Source organism: Oratosquilla oratoria, chromosome 4 (genome assembly GCF_046742065.1).
Source record: "Oratosquilla oratoria isolate Oo_2021 chromosome 4, ASM4674206v1, whole genome shotgun sequence".
In the NCBI taxonomy this organism is placed as follows: domain Eukaryota; kingdom Metazoa; phylum Arthropoda; class Malacostraca; order Stomatopoda; family Squillidae; genus Oratosquilla; species Oratosquilla oratoria.
Window position 1 is genome coordinate 20,400,072 of NC_134780.1, and position 19,218 is coordinate 20,419,289.

The window sequence follows — 19,218 nt, forward strand, 5'->3', positions numbered from 1 at the left end:
TAAAAACGTAATTTCATTGATCAAATGACATGGAAATCACACATTTTAAAGAAAATAAGTCAAATAATGCAACCATATGCTAGTTTTTTTACACAAAATTGTGCATTTGAGTATAAACCGTCCTTGTTCGGCATTGGTCGGCTATTAGTGTGTCGGACGGCATTCGTAGCTGTGATTGGTAATTTTGCAGAGGATAAATGCGTAAATTTTCTTTGATCAAATTGCATGAAAATCACACATTTTAAAGAAAATAGGTCAAATAATGTAACCATATGCTAATTTTTATATAAAATTATGCATTTGAGCAAAAGCCGTCATTGTTTGGGTTTGGTCGGCGTTGGTCGACTTAGGTAATTTTGCAGACGATAAAAACGTAACTTCTCTTTGATCAAATTACATGATAATCACACATTTAAAAAGAAAATTGGTCAAATAATCCAGCCACATGCTAATTTCTATATAAAATTATGCATTTGAGCAAAAGCCGTCATTATTTGGGTTTGGTCGGCTTTGGTCGACGTTTATTGAGACCGTAAAAGAACAAGCATAACACAGAGAAATCATTCAACAAAAACCGTTAAATTTTAAAACTACCAAAGAACTTTAAGAAGCAGTCACAACCTACAAAAAAAAAAAAAAAAACATACATGCGATTCAACTTTTTTTTGCTGTGTATTTGGCCATTTATTCAAAATTAAGGTAAAAGTTTATAACTTTACCACATAAGCTAAGAATATGACATAACTATATCAAAGTTGCTGTGCCTGCCTGGGACTGCCATAAAGATATGGTATGAATTTGACATGATCAATTCATATTTCTAGATATTTGTAAGGTATTCATCTATAATTTTCATTTCCAAGCTAAGTGACACTGCACTGAGTCCGACATAAAGATAAAGAAGATTTTAACTATGTTCTATTTTATTCCTCCATTTTCTGTTAAAGTTTCCATGTATTGTGTATGTTGAATCTTTTACCTTTCTCTATCTTTAGGAAAAACTTGAAGTATTAGATGGGGAAAGGCATTTTTTCTTTTTGCACACCACACATGGGTGATAGTTCCGCCCACACTCCATGATTGAATGTCCCGCTTAATTGTAAACAAACGGACGATGCAGTTAAAACTGATGATTGGCGTACACGCCATCTATTGAGAGAGCCGCACAGTAAAATGTATGTGGACGATGCGGCTCTCCGTGAGCTTTCCCGTCTTTCCTATATAGTCCTATATAGTCTTTGGGTGAAAATGGCTGACGAAAACGGATGCCAAAACCAAAGACTATATACGAAAGACTGGAAGGGACGGAAAAGCGTATAAATAGCCTAACTGATTACTCATGAGTTTAGTTACTTCAATCAACGCTAGAGATCGCTGTGCTTCATTCGGAAAGAATTAGCGGGCTATTTGAATCGTCTGCATGTTTACATTTCAGCCATCTGTCACTTGGAACATGGTTAGTTCAAACGGTCCAAAAGTTCTCATCCTGAATTCATGTACCATCGGTTTCCTAAAGAACCACAAAGGTAAGTGTATATTATACTGCCAACATTAAGTATTATAGACATATAAGTGTCATTTTATTTATTAAGTAAAAATGTAAATAAACATTCTCTTCTTTTTGATAGATGTTCAAAGTGGATACAAGTAACCGGTATATCAATATTAAGGAAGAAAACACCTACACAATTAAATAAAGTCAAAGGATATGTAGCCATCATTTTTCTCAACGGCAATATGCATCATCAACCCGTTTGTGCCCCAATGCATACCCAGATCAAAATTTGCCTGGTGAGTCAATGCAGTTTTATATATACATTTTATCATAAGATTACAATAATTAACATTGTTTGGTAAGAAGTAATGATTTCCATTATGTATTCTGTTATCTATCAGATCCAGCACACCCAGATGAGCCAGAAATAACCAGTATGGATGCAGGTAAGTGCTTGATCAATGTGAAAATAGTATAGCACAGTTCTGAGATTAATTGAAATTACTTTATTTTATTAGCACATTGCATTCGAAACAAAACATTGCTTGTCTCTATATATTATATATTTTTGTATTACTTTAAAGTTGAACATTATTTAGAATATTCTTTCATTGCCATTAGCTAATTTTTGTATTTGCACAAAACATATTTCAACTTGAAATTACAAACTAAATTCTGAGCATAGCGGTGTCACTAATTGCCGAGAAAACCGAGAAAATACAAAAAAGGACGGGTTTTGCTCAAATGCACACTTCTATATATGTATGGTTGCATATAGCTGAATTATTTAAACTTTTTTCTTTAAAATGTGTGATTTTCATGTAATTTCACCAAAGAGAAGTTATGTTTTAGTCTCTGCAGTATGACCGACCACAGCTACATATACCGTAACAAATTAGCATATGGTTGCATTATTTGAACTATTTTCGGACAATTTATGGATTCACACAAAAATACAACCGATTACCTGGCTCATCTATTCCTGTGAACAATGTTGTGATATGAACGATGGTGTAATTCATATCCTTCGGAACTCCGTTTTCCCACACTTCCCCCTCAGATCGTTCTGGTAAGAGAGGTAAGCAACCCAAGTTCCATATCTTTCATATTTTATATCTAAAGAACTACGCACTTGCGACGGAAATGAAGTACACCATCGCACATATCACCACATTTATCACTAGGAACACATGGGACATATATCAACTTGTGCTGCTGTGTCATTATATAAATTGACCCTATTTTCTTAAAGGTGTGATTTTCATGTAATTTGATCAAAGAGAAGTAACGTTTTTATCCTCTGCAAAATTACCGACCCCAGCTACGATTCGTGGTTACCGCTAGCCTGCCATCTATGTTCTGCGAATGCAGATCATCACTGAGCGTCAGAGTTGCCAGATTGGCGTTTTCAATGCCAAATTTTGTATTTTTGGAATGTTTTTACTGTGTTTGGCAGGAAAATTTGTTGGGTGACATTTTTGGGAATTTGGCATTTTTGGGGGGCGTTTTTAAATACCCGGTCGTGATTAGAGATCACTTTTACTTATATCAAGAATTAAATGATGATGTATATGAATGATATAAATTTATCTTGGTTATATCATGCGGGAAATGTTGCAAAGATTTTGTGCCTAGCCAAAGGATGTTTCAGCTCTTCTTTAGTGAAAATATGTAAGAACGGAGTAGTGCATCAAACATTTCTAAATCTGATGATGCTTTTGATTATATTTAGACACAATAGAAAAGTCACATGTATTTTTTATTCATGTATGTCAGAGTCTCTAGGAGGTTGTTTAATAAAATGGTTTAATTTATTGTAGAGGGTACTAAAAAGTTTACTTAGGAACTTAAACGTAATGTATGGAGTAATACATTTTATTTTAGTTATTGGTATTTTTTCTTTCTCACATAATACGGAGTATGATATATTTTATTTTGGAAGTTCATATCTTTCTTTCCTTTTCACACACAGTCTTGAAAGTAGATTTATTTCAGAGGATGGTGGTTTATTACAGTACCACTAGAATTAAATGATGGTGTACATGAGTGATATATATTGATCTTGGTCATATCATGTGACATTGTTTTATATTGGCTAGTCAACAGTAAAAATTATTTTTATATTGTAATTGTAGTTATACACATTATTTTTAACTACTTGATCTTGGTTATATCATGTGGTATTGTTTAATATTGGCTAGTCAACCGTAAAAAATAGTTTTCATGTTGTAATTGTAGTTATACACATTATTTTTAACTACACATGTAAAACCAAAATGCAAAAAAAAAAAAAAATCTTAGAAAATGTAATGGTTGGCATTTTGGGGCATGTTTTAAAAACAATTTGGCAGTTTTTGGCAGCATTTTGTCAGAAGTTGGCATTTTTCCTGGTAGAAAACCTGGCAACCCTGCTAAGCGTGGTTGATGGAATTGGCCAAAAACATAATACTTTTAGAATTTCTTGTGAGGTTCGAACATGTGGGGCATATTTGCATACTAACTTGAATAAATGTAGAGTGATTTTTTTATTTTAAAAACTATTGTTGTTTATTTCTTTATAATACAAAGGTTGCTTAATATTCCATGCAATTAAATAAAAAAAATCATTAAATTTTATTTGAAATGCGCTATACAAAATTTATATGCTATGAAATATGACATTGCATACATGGTATTATGCAAAGTAGACCACTTGAAAAAAGAAACTAACGAAGCAGAGCGCTTTCGTATATTACATATTCAATGCAAAAAGTACATAGTTGAATAGAAATACATATTTTGTATATACATGAAAAAGGAATACAAAAACTCCATTAAATATTGACGTCAACTTCGCCGTGTTCCATCATGCCAACCAAGAAGACCACAGAATGGACTGGGATAACGCACCAGTTATATTCAAATCCCATTGTAGCTTTCAAAGTGGTACCATCGCAAATGCCAAGATATTCCGCAAACTACGTTCCAAGAACTCGGTGAGATGTCCCTTGGGTACTGGTACAACTCTTGCGTAACGAACGGGTGCTTCGAGGATAAACTGTTGTTTTTTGTATAACCATAGTAGTTTGTTGCAGGAAGCGCAAAAAGGGAACAAATATTTTTGCGTAATACACCAAGTACATCAACACCTATAACCTTGGGCAAGTTTGAATTTAAGATTTGTTATATTCTTGGGGGTGTTTCTCGGCGTGTTTCAAGTATCGCTTATCGCCCCCCCCCCCCATAACAATCCTGGATCCGTGCCTGGGTGGTATGGATCAAACTTCACTCTATTTAGAAACACTATTGTGTTTTTAGTGTAATAGACTGCATATAGTTGAATTATTTTCTTTAAAAGGTGTAATTTCCATATAATATGATCAAAGAGAAGTTACGTTTTTATCCGCAGAGATATGATAGATTCTGAATGGAGAACATTCACGCTCGATTGCTCATCACATCAATTACGCCCTGTCATTTACCCTAGTCCCTATCTCTGATTGACGTGCTAACCACACCGCAATTACCGAAAGTACTGCTACCCGAGACTTCCCCCTTCTTGAGAAATCTCGCTCTGGCAGGATTATGTCCCGGTCTCACGCGTTTAGGCGCACTCGGGCCTCGTGTTCGATAATTGTTGCGAGATTACAAAGGCGGAGCATGCCGACAGGAGACCTTTTGGTCCATATCTAGGTCGGGTGCGAAAAAATCATAATAATAATAAATTAATAAATAAAAACTATAATAATGTAAATAAAAAATAAAATACATAAATAAATGCATAGGTATAGTTAAATAATAAACAGGTAAATAGTAAATGATAATAAATTAACATATAACTAATGATAAATGAAAATCAAACAGACAAATGATGACAAAACAAAAACAAATAATATAAAATAAATCATAATCATTACAGCATCTTGCTTAGGTGTTTATCTAAATGATTCTTAAAGCTTCGAACTGAACTACATTGCACTACCTTTGCAGGAAGTTTATTCCACTCATTAATTACACGGCAAAGTTGTTTCTACCTACTTCCAAATTGAATCTATTTCCGGACAGTTTGAGACCATTGTTTCTTGTCTGATTCTCATTCAATGTAAAAATTCTGCCACTTATGATGTTGTCAATTCCCTTTAGAATTTCAAAGGCCTGTGTCAAGTCACCTCTGAGTTTACCCTTTTTTTTTAGGGAAAACAGATTTTTTTAAAATCAGTTTTGTGGCTCGCCGTTGTACTTTTTCCAGTCTGTCAATGTCTTTAATGAGAATCAGTGACCATACGGAAACAGCATATTCCAAATGTGGACGAACTAACGATTTATATAGCTTGTTAATGAGTGATGGATTTTTGAAGTCAAAAGATCGCGCAATCAGTCCTAGAATCTTATTTGCTTTCTCAGAGGCTGAAATACGCTGCTTGGTTGATTTGAGATCGTTACTGATAATTACGCCGAGATCTTTTTCACTATCCACTTTTGTTAACGAATTTCCAGATAACTTGTAATCGTACTTACTGTTATTTTTACCTATGTGCATTACCTTGCATTTACTTGTGTTCATTAGCCATTTTTCAGACCATTGCTGTAATTCATCTAAATCTTCTTGAATATCTAATTGGTTTAAGTGATCATTTGCCATTCCGCACAGTTTTGTATCATCAGCAAATTTGGAAACAGTAGTCCATTGTCTATATCATTTATATATACTATGAATAAAAGTGGCCCAAGAACGGAACCCTGAGGAACTCCACTTGTAATATTTTTCCGTCTAGAAGTTTTTCCATTTAAAACAACTCTCTGTTTTCGATCATTCAACCAATTACTAGATGAAGTCCCTACACACACCTATGCAAAAACATAAAGTTCGGGTGAAACCCTTCTGTGTGCCCTTTATAATTGTAACACTGATAGTCCTTCATTGCTCTTTGTCTTGGTTATGTGAAACTATCCAAAAATAAATTTATATTCGTATAAAATCATTGATTCTTTGCTTACACATAACATTTTTGTAACATTTTAGTTATTTGGATTATTTTTATTTCATCATTATATATTTTTCAGGTTTTTTTTCCTTATTCATAGAGAATCAGAAACAATGCATGTCTGAAAGTTGATGGCAGGAAACTAAGTAATTTATCATCTTTTTGTATTCGTCACGTGACATAGTAAAACCCAACTAATATAAATTATGCCTAATTTAACATTTTCATGCCTGCTGTTCAAAAGAATCATCTTTTATTATTTTTTCTTGGTTTGAGATCGTAATATACAGCACGAATTATGCTGTGCCCAAATGTCGCACCCAGTAGTTTGTGACCAAATGTCGTATGCCCAAATGTCTTGTGCCTAAATGTCCTGTGCCCAAATGTCTGGATACCCACAGAACATCCCACGTAGAGTCGTTCTTGCCTTGATTGTTGTCCGCACTCGTAAATTCGTGGCTAGGTGCTAATTCCCGCACAGTGCTACCGAAAAAGAGTTGAACTGGCAATTCCATCCCCAGTTACATGAATCGTTCGGTTCTTCACACCACCACACTTGTCGAGGACTGCAACGGCATTCGTATCAGGTTCCAGATGAGCTTCAAACTTGCCTAAGGTTATAGGTGTTGATGTACTTGGTGTATTACGCAAAAATATTTGTTCCCTTTTTGCGCTTCCTGCAACAAACTACTATGGTTATATAAAAAAGCAACAGTTTATCCTCGAAGCACCCGTTCGTTACGCAAGAGTTGCACCAGTACCCAAGGGACATCTCACCGAGTTCTTGGAACGTAGTTTGCGGAATATCTTGGCATTTGCGATGGTACCACTTTGAAAGCTACAATGGGATTTGAATATAATTGGTGCGTTATCCCAGTCCATTCTGTGGTCTTCTTGGTTGGCATGATGGAACACGGCGAAGTTGACGTCAATATTTAATGGAGTTTTTGTATTCCTTTTTTATGTATATATAAAATATGTATTTCTATTCAACTATGTCCTCTTTGCATTGAATATGTAATATACGAAAGCGCTCTGCTTCGTTAGTTTCTTTTTTCAAGTGGTCTACTTTGCGTAATACAATGTACGCAATATCATATTTCATAGCTTATAAATTTTGTATAGCGTATCTTAAATAAAATTTAATGAAAATTTTGTATTTAATTGTATGCAATATTTATGTAATCTTTGTATTGTAAAGAAATAAACAACAACAGTTTTTAAAATAAAAATGTTCACTCTACCTTTATTCAAGTTAGTATGCAAATATGCCCCACATGTTCGAACCTCACAAGAAATTCTAAAAGTATTATGTTTTTGGCCAACTTCATCAACCACGCTTAGCAGGGTTGCCAGGTTTTCTACCAGGAAAAATGCCAAATTCTGACAAAATGCTGCAAAAATGTTTTTAAAACATGCCCCAAAACGCCAACCATTACATTTTCTAAGATTTTTTTTGTATTTTGGTTTTACATGTGTAGTTAAAAATAATGTATATAACTACAATTACAATATGAAAACTATTTTTTACGGTTGACTAGCCAATATAATACAATACCACATGATATAACCAAGATCAAGTAGTTAAAGATAATGTGTATAACTACAATTACAATATAAAATATTTTTCTACTGTTGACTAGCCAATGTAAAACAATGTCACATGATATGACCAAGATCAATTTATATCATTCATGTACATCATCATTTAATTCTAGTGGTACTGTAATAAACCACCATCCTCTGAAATAAATCTACTTCAAGACTGTGTGAAAAGGAAAGAAAGATATGAACTTCCAAAATAAAATATATTATACTCCGTATTATGTGAGAAAGAAAAAATACCAATAACTAAAATAAAATGTATTACTCCATACATTACGTTTAAGTTCCTAAGTAAACTTTTTGGTATCCTCTACAATAAATTAAACCAGTTTATTAAACAACCTCCTAGAGACATAAATAGAAAATACATTTGTGACTTTTCTATTGTGTCTAAATATAATCAAAAGCATCATCAGATTTAGAAATGTTTGGTGCACTACTGCGTTATTACATATTTTCACTAAAGAAGAGCTGAAACATCCTTTGGCTAGGCACAAAATCTTTACATTTCCCACATAACCAAGATAAATTTATATCATTCATATACATCATCATTTAATTCTTGATACAAGTAAAAGAGTGATCTCTAATCACGACCGGGTATTTAAAAACGCCCCCCCCCCCAAAATGCCAAATTCTCACAAATGCCACCCAACAAATTTTCCTGCCAAACACAGTAAAAACATTCCAAAAATACAAAATTTGGCATTAAAAACGCCAATCTGGCAACTCTGACGCTCAGTGATGATCTGCATTCGCAGAACATAGATGGCAGGCTAGCGGTAACCACGAATCGTAGCTGGGGTCGGTAATTTTGCAGAGGATAAAAACGTTACTTCTCTTTGATCAAATTACATGAAAATCACACCTTTTAAAGAAAATAGTTCAAATAATGCAACCATATGCTAATTTGTTACGGTATATGTAGCTGTGGTCGGTCATACTGCAGAGGCTAAAACATAACTTCTCTTTGGTGAAATTACATGAAAATCACACATTTTAAAGAAAAGAGTTTAAATAATTCAACTATATGTAGTCTATTACACTAATAACACAACAATAAGAAACTTAAAAAGTGTAGTTTGATCCATACCACCAGTAATCATAGACGGCGGGCTGGACGAGTCGTAGCCGGGGTCGGTAAAATTGCAGATGATAAAAACGTAAGTTCTCTTTTTTTCACTCCGTGCTTGGCTCTCGTCGAGAACGGACCTACACCTGAAGGTGCGAAACTATCGCCGTCAACTACTTGAATCCAGTGCTCGTCGTTAACGACTCGTACCGGCTGTCTCAAGTTGTGTTACAGTGCTACAAACTACTGCGCGCTAGTAAATCAGCCTACCTTCTTATCAAGGCCCTCCCTTCCTCGATGGAATACTCGGGGTCGGAAGCGGCGTCCAGCTTAGAGCAGGACTTAATGATTTCCGACACTGATGACGACATTAGTGTTAACCACTGGCCCGACCTGCCTCGTCCTACCTCCACTCCCCATCACCCTCCAACAACCACCCAGCATGATACCCATCAGTCTACAGCGCTCCCAGTACCAAACGGCGGGCCGACGACACCTCTACCTTCCCCGCAGGAGAATGTCAACCGCCTGCTGCCAAGACGATCAAGGGAACCTCAAGTGAGTGTAATAAGGCTCCTATTCGCCCTACCCTGCCTAATCACAGTGCTACTCCCGTTGCCCCCACCCGACCCTCACCCGCCCTTCCAGCATTTGCTCCCCGAGACAAGTATATTAAGTTGGCCATTAGCGGGAACCCCACCACAGAAGTTAAACTCCGCTGGCTGTCAACTATCACCAAGACTTTCCACCTGCAACGGGATACGGCCGAGGTTAAGATGGCTGCACTCACCTCTCGATTCATCTACATATCAAGACAACGCACAGACATCCTGGACCGAGTTACTACAAATGAATTTATGTCACTGCCTCTTCTCCCTCAAGACTCCCCCGAAAGACCACGTAAGTACCCCCAATACCTGCTCACTCGCTATCCCGTTGACGTGGATCACAAGCTTGCCCTACAGCTCCCAGGAGTACACTCAGCCAGGCGCTTCATGCAGAACGGTACCCCCATCAACCGCATTGTTATTGTGTGGAGCCTCCCCGAAACACCCCCCGACACCATTACCTTTGACTTCCTCCCTCTCCTCCCCCCCGTGTCAAGTCCAAAGACTCCGTGACGACCGACCCTGGTGCTACAGGTGTTGGGGTATCGGTCACATATCCAGGTACTGCTCCGCCTCCCCTAAGTGTGCCTGGTGTGCCGCCGCCCATGAATCCAGAGAATGTCCCGTCCGAAGTGCGCCCCCGCCCCCATCTGCGACTACTTCCACCTCTGAACCTCCACCACAACCGAACCCATCACAATGGAAGTGCCCCCCGAGGTCTTCAGCCCGGTGGCAACGTCTGGCACGGCTGTACTCGGCGCCAGACCCAGACCAAGGGCCCCACCTCAGCCCCTCCCGCCCGGACTGTTCTCTCTGCTCCCACCCCCCCTCAGCAAGACGCTGCCCTCCGTAAGGCCGTTGCAGCCCTTCAGGCGCGATGTGCAGCACTCGAGGACCGCTTCGCCTCCATTGACACCAGGATTGACAGCCTTGTCTCAGGCCAAACTACTACTGCCACCAGACTCTCCACACTGGCGGAATCCCAACAAACCCTCGTCTCCTCCATCTCCCTGCTCGCCGAGAGAATGGAAATCCATTGCAACTCGTCTCGACAAACTCCCTAAGTTACACCCCAGTACTAGCCAGTCTTCCTCGACTCGCCCACCCACCTCCACACTCCGGTCTCCTACTAGCAAAACGCAACGTTCGTAACTAACATTCACCTAGACCTCCTTTCATGGAACATCAATGGTATCACCAACCACAAAAAGTACACACAATTGAAGGATATGTACAGACACATCACCCTTGTGTCATTTTTCTACAGGAGGCGTTTCCAAACCGGCCCAACACTGCACCACAGGCACCCTCCCTTCCCGGATATATCCCCTATATTCATACGATACGAAACGGTCTTCTAACATACATACACAATACACTGATACACCGTCTTCTGCGCTCCTCTACAGACCCTGACGTAACATTCCAAACTATTCGAGTTAGAAATTGGGGGCGGAATCCTACAGCTCTGCAATATCTACTCTGCTCCCGCACGTCTTCGTCCAACCACTCTTCCACCACCTACGATCAAAGGTATAATATACGCAGGGGATTTCAATGCTCGACATCCTGCATTGGGAGATCGTCCTGGCACCACTAACCGCCCTGGTGTTCACCTACTATCCTTCATCCGACAACATCATCTGACCCGCTGGGACACAGGTGGCGCCACACACTCCCGGGGAGGCACCCTGGACCACGTCCTCACCTCTGGCTTGGTATCATCCCGCATCCAGTGCTCCTCAGTACCTGCATTATTCTCAGACCATATTGCTCTTCTCTTCCACTATTCTCTTCCTACGATACCTACACCCCCTATCACACGCCTACGCCTCACCATACCCCCCCAAATACTGCCCGACGTACATTTCATACATGACCTGCATACTACCTACCTTAGACTGTTCCTCCCCCGACCAGTTATACAATAGCCTTGTCTCCGCCACCCACGACTTTTACAGGCTTTACGTATCACGACCCCACCTCCAACGTCGCCCTCCTCCTCACTCGTGGTACCTAGACACCCGACTTCAGGACGCACAGAAAGAAGCGGAGCGCGTTGGACTCATGTTCCAAACTAACCCATCTCCTGAACTACTTCATCGTTACCAGCAATCCAGAGACGATTTGACAACCCTCCTAGAATGTGTAAGTACTGACTCCTGGAAGAGATTCACGGACAGAATTAATCACCAAACTAGTGTAGCCTCCATGTGGCACCTTATTCGCAGGGTAATTAAGAAGACTCCTGCTACTGCCCGCCATCATTCCCCCACCGTATTTGCCGAACAGCTCATCGTCACGTGGTCAAAACCAGTCCAATCCTGCCAACCTACCTACCCCCGTCCAGGATGCCCTCCTCCTCCGGTGCTTTTGCTCGTGGACTCCGCTTAGTACATGCTCTGCTGCAAGAGGATGATGAAGAAAATATACCAATCACTGAAGAATGAACTACGACGTGCTCTCTTGAGAGGTAAAGCCACGTTCCCCTGGGGATGATGGCATTACCTACAATGTGCTACGATTACTGCACCGTGTACCCGGTAACCCCCTCCTTCGCCTCTACAATATGTGTCTACGAGATGGATATATCCCACATGCCTGGACCACGAGTACAATAATCCCCATACCCAAGCCCGGTACAGCAAATTTCAGGCCCATCTCCCTTACATCCTGCTTCTGCAAAGTAATGGAAAGAATCTTGCTCACCCGACTGATGTACCAACTACAAGATCGCCTTTCTCCACGTCTCTTCGGCTTTCTACCCCAACGTAGCACCCATCACTGCCTCGTCGACTTATATTCTCGCCTCTCCCCGTGACAGTGTTGTGGCATTTATAGATCTAAAAAGTGCATTTGATATAGCAAACCGAGACGTTATTTTAGATCAATTAATTGACTTTGGAATTAAGGGTAAATTACTACGATGGATTAAGGGCTACCTCAGTAACCGAACCTCCCGTGTCTTCTTTAGTGGTGCCTACAGCTCCTCACGGGATTTTTCATCTCGGCACTCCTCAAGGAGGGGGTACTAAGTCCCATTTCTCTTTAATATACTTATGCATCGTCTCCTCACGTCTTTGCCCACTATTCCTGAGGTCACAATTACATGCTATGCAGATGAACCCTATGTATTCACACTACCTCCCCAACACACCTACAACTCTTTCTTACTTCTCTCTCCCAAGCTTCTGCTAAACTGTGGCCTTGTTGCTTCCCCACAGAAGAGCAGAATTTTCTCCTACCGCCCTCCTGCCACGCTGCCAGAGTTCATGATTGGAGACTGCATCATCCCACTAAGCTCCCAGTACTGCTACCTTGGTGCACCAGTACGAATCTCGGAAACTCTTTCTGCCCGGCGTCAATCCCATACCGTAATTCGTGAATTGCTAGATCGTCTACAACGTCGGCTCCGGCCTCTCCAGTGGCTCACCAACAACTCTTCCGGTATCTCCATCCCCGTGGCCAGAACTGTCTATATTACTTTTATACGCTCTGTTGTTGATTACCTCTCCCCTGCCTTAATTCAACTTCCTCGATATGCTTTAGAGCCACTGGAGATTTTTCAGAATAAAGCCATGAGAATCATTCTCGGTTGCCCAATGACTACCAGAATTGTCAACATGCAACGGGAATTACGGCTTCCATCCCTAGTTGAGAGGATTTATTCTAATGTCACCTGCCTCACAGTTAAGTGTATACACTTTCCCCACATCTCACCGCACTTCACAGCACTGGTCAGAAATTGTCTCGGCCCCGCTCCGCTCCGCTCCGCCCGTCCCCCGTCTTATAAAGTCTATCTCCTCCTTCATTCGCAGCCTAGATTTACAAGTACCAGTAGCTGACATACCCCCAGGCCCTCCCCCGTGGACGCTACCATCGCCTGTGGTTAGCTTCACTCCTACAGCAAAATGTGACCCACCTCTTCTACAACTACAGCTAGCCTTGGAACATGTTACCCAGGTAACATCCTCCATCACTGCTCCGCATCGCCTCTACACTGACGGGTCACTACAATCGGATGGTGCAGCTGGAGGAGCAGTCTACTCACCTGACCTACCGCCGCCTCCTGAGGGCTGGGTCGGCCGTCGACTCAGAGATCACTCCAGCTCCACATTGTGTGAACTATACGCCATCTTAGATGCTATCAGTCTCGTTTTCCAAAGTGGATTGAATGCTGTCATTATATTTGACTATTAGCCTGCTCTGCAATCCCTCACCGCTATTCATCCCACTCTCCAATTCTGTTGTACAACAAATCCTTTCCTTTTCTATCCCTACTAACTATCCGTAAACTCTGCATTGAATTTATTTGGATTCCATCTCATGTAGGTTTGCACCACAACACCAAAGTAGACCCGCCTAGCAAAAGAAGCCTGCCGACTCCCCCGTCGTGGTGATGGACGACCTCTCTCCCTGCTATGTTTACCTCAACAGGGTCCGCTCCGCTGCACTTCTGCCTGAGCAACGTCGACGGGACACCGAGAGACCCTTCAGTGTCACCATCACCCACTACGAATCCGTATGCCGCCACAAATACAAGTAACCGCCGCAAGGGACTTATGGTTCGTCGCCACAATGTTGTCTCAGCCCGACTGCGACTAGGCTACCGTCCACCGTGGCAGGTCGCCGGGGGTGGAGGGCGAGCCTGTATTCACAGAATGTCGCCTATGCCACGCTCCACTAGCCAACACCATCGAGCACTACTGCCTAGCGTGCCCCACTGTAAAACATCTAATACCCCAGGGACTACCATTAGATGCAATCTGTCGTCATCTCTTATCACAAAATAGATTAGATGAAATACTTGTCCGTTACCCCCGCTTTGGTGGGTTCTCATAATACCTGATGCCCTGCGTGACATCTCAGTCTTATTCCCCTTTGAATGAATGTACAATACCCAGTGTCGTATATGTTACCTGCAACCCATGCATTTGTATGTGTATATAAGTGTATGTGTACGTGTGTAAGCATGTGCATACCAGTTGCCTTCCTACATTCATTATGAAAACCTCCCCCACTGTATGACGCTAATGCGTAATAAGTTAAATAAAAAAAAAAAAAAAAAAGTTCTCTTTGATCATATTACATGGAAATCACACACTAAAGAAAATAGTTCAAATAATGCAACCATACATATATAGAAGTGTGCATTTGAGCAAAACCCGTCCTTTTTTGTATTTTCTCGGTTTTATCTGTAATTAGTGAGACCCGAGCATAGATACCTTACATACATTATCTGTTTATAACAGTACAAAACATCACATATATTATTTGGATACTGCAAGTACTTTGCATCACCAGCAAATTGAAATGGAAATCTTGTCAAGTTCATTGGATGAGAACTTTGGTTAGTACTGACCATTTATAAGCATTGCATAATTCTATAAGAGATGGCCTGTAAATCATAAAAAAGTAAGCAACATATGTCAAATTGCAACAACAGATATTAGTACCACAATTGAGTCCACAGTTATATAGATGCTTTATAGACCTGTTTCACACTCTTGGCATAAATGTGATAATGTGATAAGAATAGAAATTGTTCTGGTAGGTGCTGGGGGATGGCATACACCCATCAACACTCCTCTCAGGTAGAGAGAGATTGCTGGAGTTTTGGACGTAGTCTAAGGAAGATAAAGTCATCTCTTATAAAATTACTAAGTAGTATTTAATAAACATATATGAATGAAGTTATAACTCAGTTTTAGATTTATTCCACATGCTCTCTTACATGAATGTGAGTTGGATGCAATGTGTCATGGGGGTATTGGAGATGTAGCCCCCATCAACCTGTAGGACATATTCTAATTAGAGTATTTCACATTTCACAAATATTTCTTCATAATGAGCTGTTAATGTGAAAGATGCAAAAGTATTAAAGAAAATGCTGCTGATTGGCATATAATGTAGATCATGTAGATTGTCTGGCGCTGACATTGGTATATGCAGTATAATTACATAAATTCACCAATTAACAGGTACTTTGAGAACATCTACAGCATTGCATTTTTCCTCATCAGCTCAACAATCAGTAAATGGTAGGTATATCCACAAATTCTTTATTCCACATATTTATTTCCTATTAAAGTCATATTATTTATTATCAAAATCAAGTATGTTTTTCTGCTACCAACATGTGCACTTGGAAAAAATGGATACTTTAGGTAAAAGTTACCAAGAGGACAGCATTTACCTCAATCAAAGTCCCCTAACTCCAACTTACAATCATTGGGAATTGAGTCCTCTCAGTAATTTTTAAAATAATTTATTTACAAGAGTACTATATATTATTTACAAGATTTTTTATTAGTTTTTAATGTTTTGCCATTGAAATTACAGCAGATACATCACAAGCAAGACATGTTTTGGAGCAAGTTGGAGAAGTCTTGTCCTGTTCTGGTAAAGAATAAATTTGCTATTTCCCTTTCTTTAAAGTATGAAACTATGCATTTTATAATTGAGAATCATTACTATCATATTGCTGTTTTGCTAACATCAACAAATACTACCATAGTGCATTTAGGAAAGGGATATATTTTTTTTCATTTTTTGCAGGTGAGATGTCAGACAAAACTGTATTTGCAGATACTGTGGAAGAGGAAGTAGAGGAAGTCATATCCAACACTGGTAGGTGAAAACTCATATTTAATATAATGCTAGTCATAAACAAAAGAAAATTAAAGTATAATATTATTTCTTAAGTAAGAATGATTGTGTTTACTAATTGTACTTGCAAAATATTGAATCCAATTAAAAAGACACTATCAGTGCCTCATTATAATGTTATTTCATCATTGAATAGATGAAGATTGCTGCTAAACAAAAAGTTGGGAAGGTGATCCTCAAAATTATTCTGCAACCCCTCTTACCTCAAATGCTAATAAGAGTAAGTAAAATCATAGTTCAGTATGGTAGTGTTGATATTTCTTTACTTTCTCTTTGTTTCTCATTACCTACAAAGTTAATATCTACTAGTCTGTATAGATGTTCTTTAAAACTTCATACTTCTCACAAAAGCATTTTTCTTGTATTTGCATCCCCCCAACCTGTAAGGAAATAAGGAGATAACATATATTTTCTTATTAACCAAAACATTGAAATATACTGTTTGCAATTACTTATATGTAAAACACTGATAAGTAAGGTAGATCATTTTACTTTTCTTTTTCCCTCATTGACTCTACTCTCTTCACAATCACAGATGTAGTACTTTATCTGTTTTTATTTATGAAGGCATGTTAAGCTTTGGTAAATGTTTTAGCCATGCACGTTTTTGCTTTTTATTTTTATTGAATAGGTTTGCTTTATTATGTGTCATTCTATTATTGATAATGATTATTTTATTTGCACAATTATTTCTTTTACAATGCATGAATTTCTGCTCTCTGGACTGGTGTTTATACAAGTGTATAATTAATTTTCAAATATGTGACCATGCATGATTCATTTTACGTTTATTATAGATATGCTGTTATCATTTAATTTATGCTTTGTTTTTGTTTTTTGTTAAGTTGTTGTTTTGTTTTCTTGCTTTCGCATGACTTGCTCTTTGATATGTGTTGGTGGTTTTAATTTTCTGTGCTCTGTTCTCTTGTATCTTTGCAAGTTAGAGGTAAATAAAACTTTATGTTAAGTTTTAAATGTGTGTTCTTTGGAATTAATAAAATTATGAAATAAAACCTAAGCTTTCATTTGCCCATATTACCACATATGATACCCATGAAGACTAATAATAAAGAAATTCATATGCCCAAGGGGTAGATTCCTAAAAAGAAAAGGAAAGGCATAAGGGGTGCTGGAGGGCCTCGGGCCAGCACCCTAAGGTTAGGGTCTTTTAATGTGCGTGGATGTGGTACAGATGAGAGTAAAAGGGAAGAGATAGGTAGTATGTTTGTGAGAAGAAAGATGGATGTGTTGGCTTTGAGTGAAACTAAGTTGAAAGGGAAGGGTGAGTGTAAGTTTGGGAGTGTAAGTGGGAGGTTATCAGGAGTGAAGAGAGGGCGAGGGAGGGAAGGGGTGGCTATTCTAGTAAGTGAGGAGATAGGTAAACGTGTAGTGGAGTGGAAGGAGGTTTCCTCAAGGATAATGTGGATGAAGGTGAAACTGGGAAAGGAGATGTGGGTCTTTGTAAGTGCATATGGGCCTGGCAGTGAGAAGAGCATGGAAGAAAGGGAGGCCTTTTGGATAGATTTAAATGAGTGCATAGAGGGTTTAGGAAGAAATGTCAATGTAATAGTACTGGGAGACCTTAATGCTAGGGTGGGAAATGGTCCAATCGATGGAGTGGTTGGGAAGTGTGGAGTTCCAGGAAAGAATCGTAGATGGTGCAAATGTGTCTAGAAAGAGTTGATGATAGCAAATACAGTGTTTCGGAAGAAAGTCAAGCATAAGTACACATGGGAGAGGGTGGTAGATAGAGCGCTAATGGATTATGTAGTGGTAAATAAGATTATGATAGGAAGAGTTAAGGATGTACATGTGCTAAGGGGAGAGGGTGGGGGAATATCAGATCATTTTTTGGTGGAAGATAAGCTGAGAGTGGAGGATAGATGGAGAAGGAGGAAAGGGACAAAAGGTAGGGAGGTTCTTAGAGTGAACTCCTTGAATGAAAAGGAAAAGGAGAAGGAGTACAAAAAGAAGCTGAAGGAGGAGTGGGAGGGAGTAAAGGATAGAGCAGAGATGGGTGTGGAGGAGGAATGGGGATGGTTCAAGGAGGGAGTCCTAAAGTGTGCAAGGATGGTGTGTGGAACAAGAAGGACAGGGGGAAATAGAAGAAAGGGTAGTGAATGGTGGGATGAGGAAACAAAGAAGATTGTAGAAGAGAAGAAGCGAGCATTCACAGATTGGTTACAACAGAGGACAGGGGAGTCATATGAGACGTACAAAGAAAAGAAAAGAGAAGTAAAGCAAAAGGTAAAGGAGGCAAAGAGGAGAGCAGATGTGAAATGGGGTAGGAGTATGACAGAAAATTTTGAAAGTAATAAAAAGATGTTTTGGAAAGAAATTAAGAGAGGAAGAGGAGGCGAATCAAGTAGGGAAGAAAAGGTTAAAAGGTACAGATGGAGAGATGATAATGGAAGAGATGGCAGTGAGGGGAAGATGGGCAGAATATTTTAGGGAGTTGCTGAATGTGAAGGAGGATAGGGAAGGAAAGATAGCTGCAGTGGGAAATGCGAAGAAAATGAGAGTGATGAGTGAGGAGAATGGAGGAGAAATAAGGAAGGATGCGGTGAAGGCAGTTGTAAAGATGATGAAAGCAGGTAAGGTACCTGGTCTGGATGGATGCCATGCAGAATGTCTGAAAAAGGGAGGTTCAGTGATGGTGGACTGGTTGGTGAGGTTATTTAATGTTTGCTGGAGAGAGGGTAGAGTACCGGAGGACTGGAGTAGTGCCTGTATAGTTCCTCTTTACAAGGGAAAAGGGGACAAGTGTGAATGTAGTAATTTCAGAGGGATTAGCCTGTTGAGTGT

At 39.5% G+C, this 19,218-nt stretch overlaps 1 long non-coding RNA gene across 1 annotated transcript; it reads right to left on the reverse strand.

Moving 5' to 3' along the window:
- Window positions 1-2,046: 2,046 nt before the first annotated feature.
- LOC143024642 (uncharacterized) lies at window positions 2,047-15,718 on the reverse strand. The gene is made up of 3 exons (XR_012966293.1): window positions 15,479-15,718; window positions 14,956-15,371; window positions 2,047-2,170 (listed from the first exon to the last, which is right to left on the reverse strand). It is a non-coding gene; the product is annotated as an uncharacterized LOC143024642 (long non-coding RNA).
- Window positions 15,719-19,218: the final 3,500 nt, after the last annotated feature.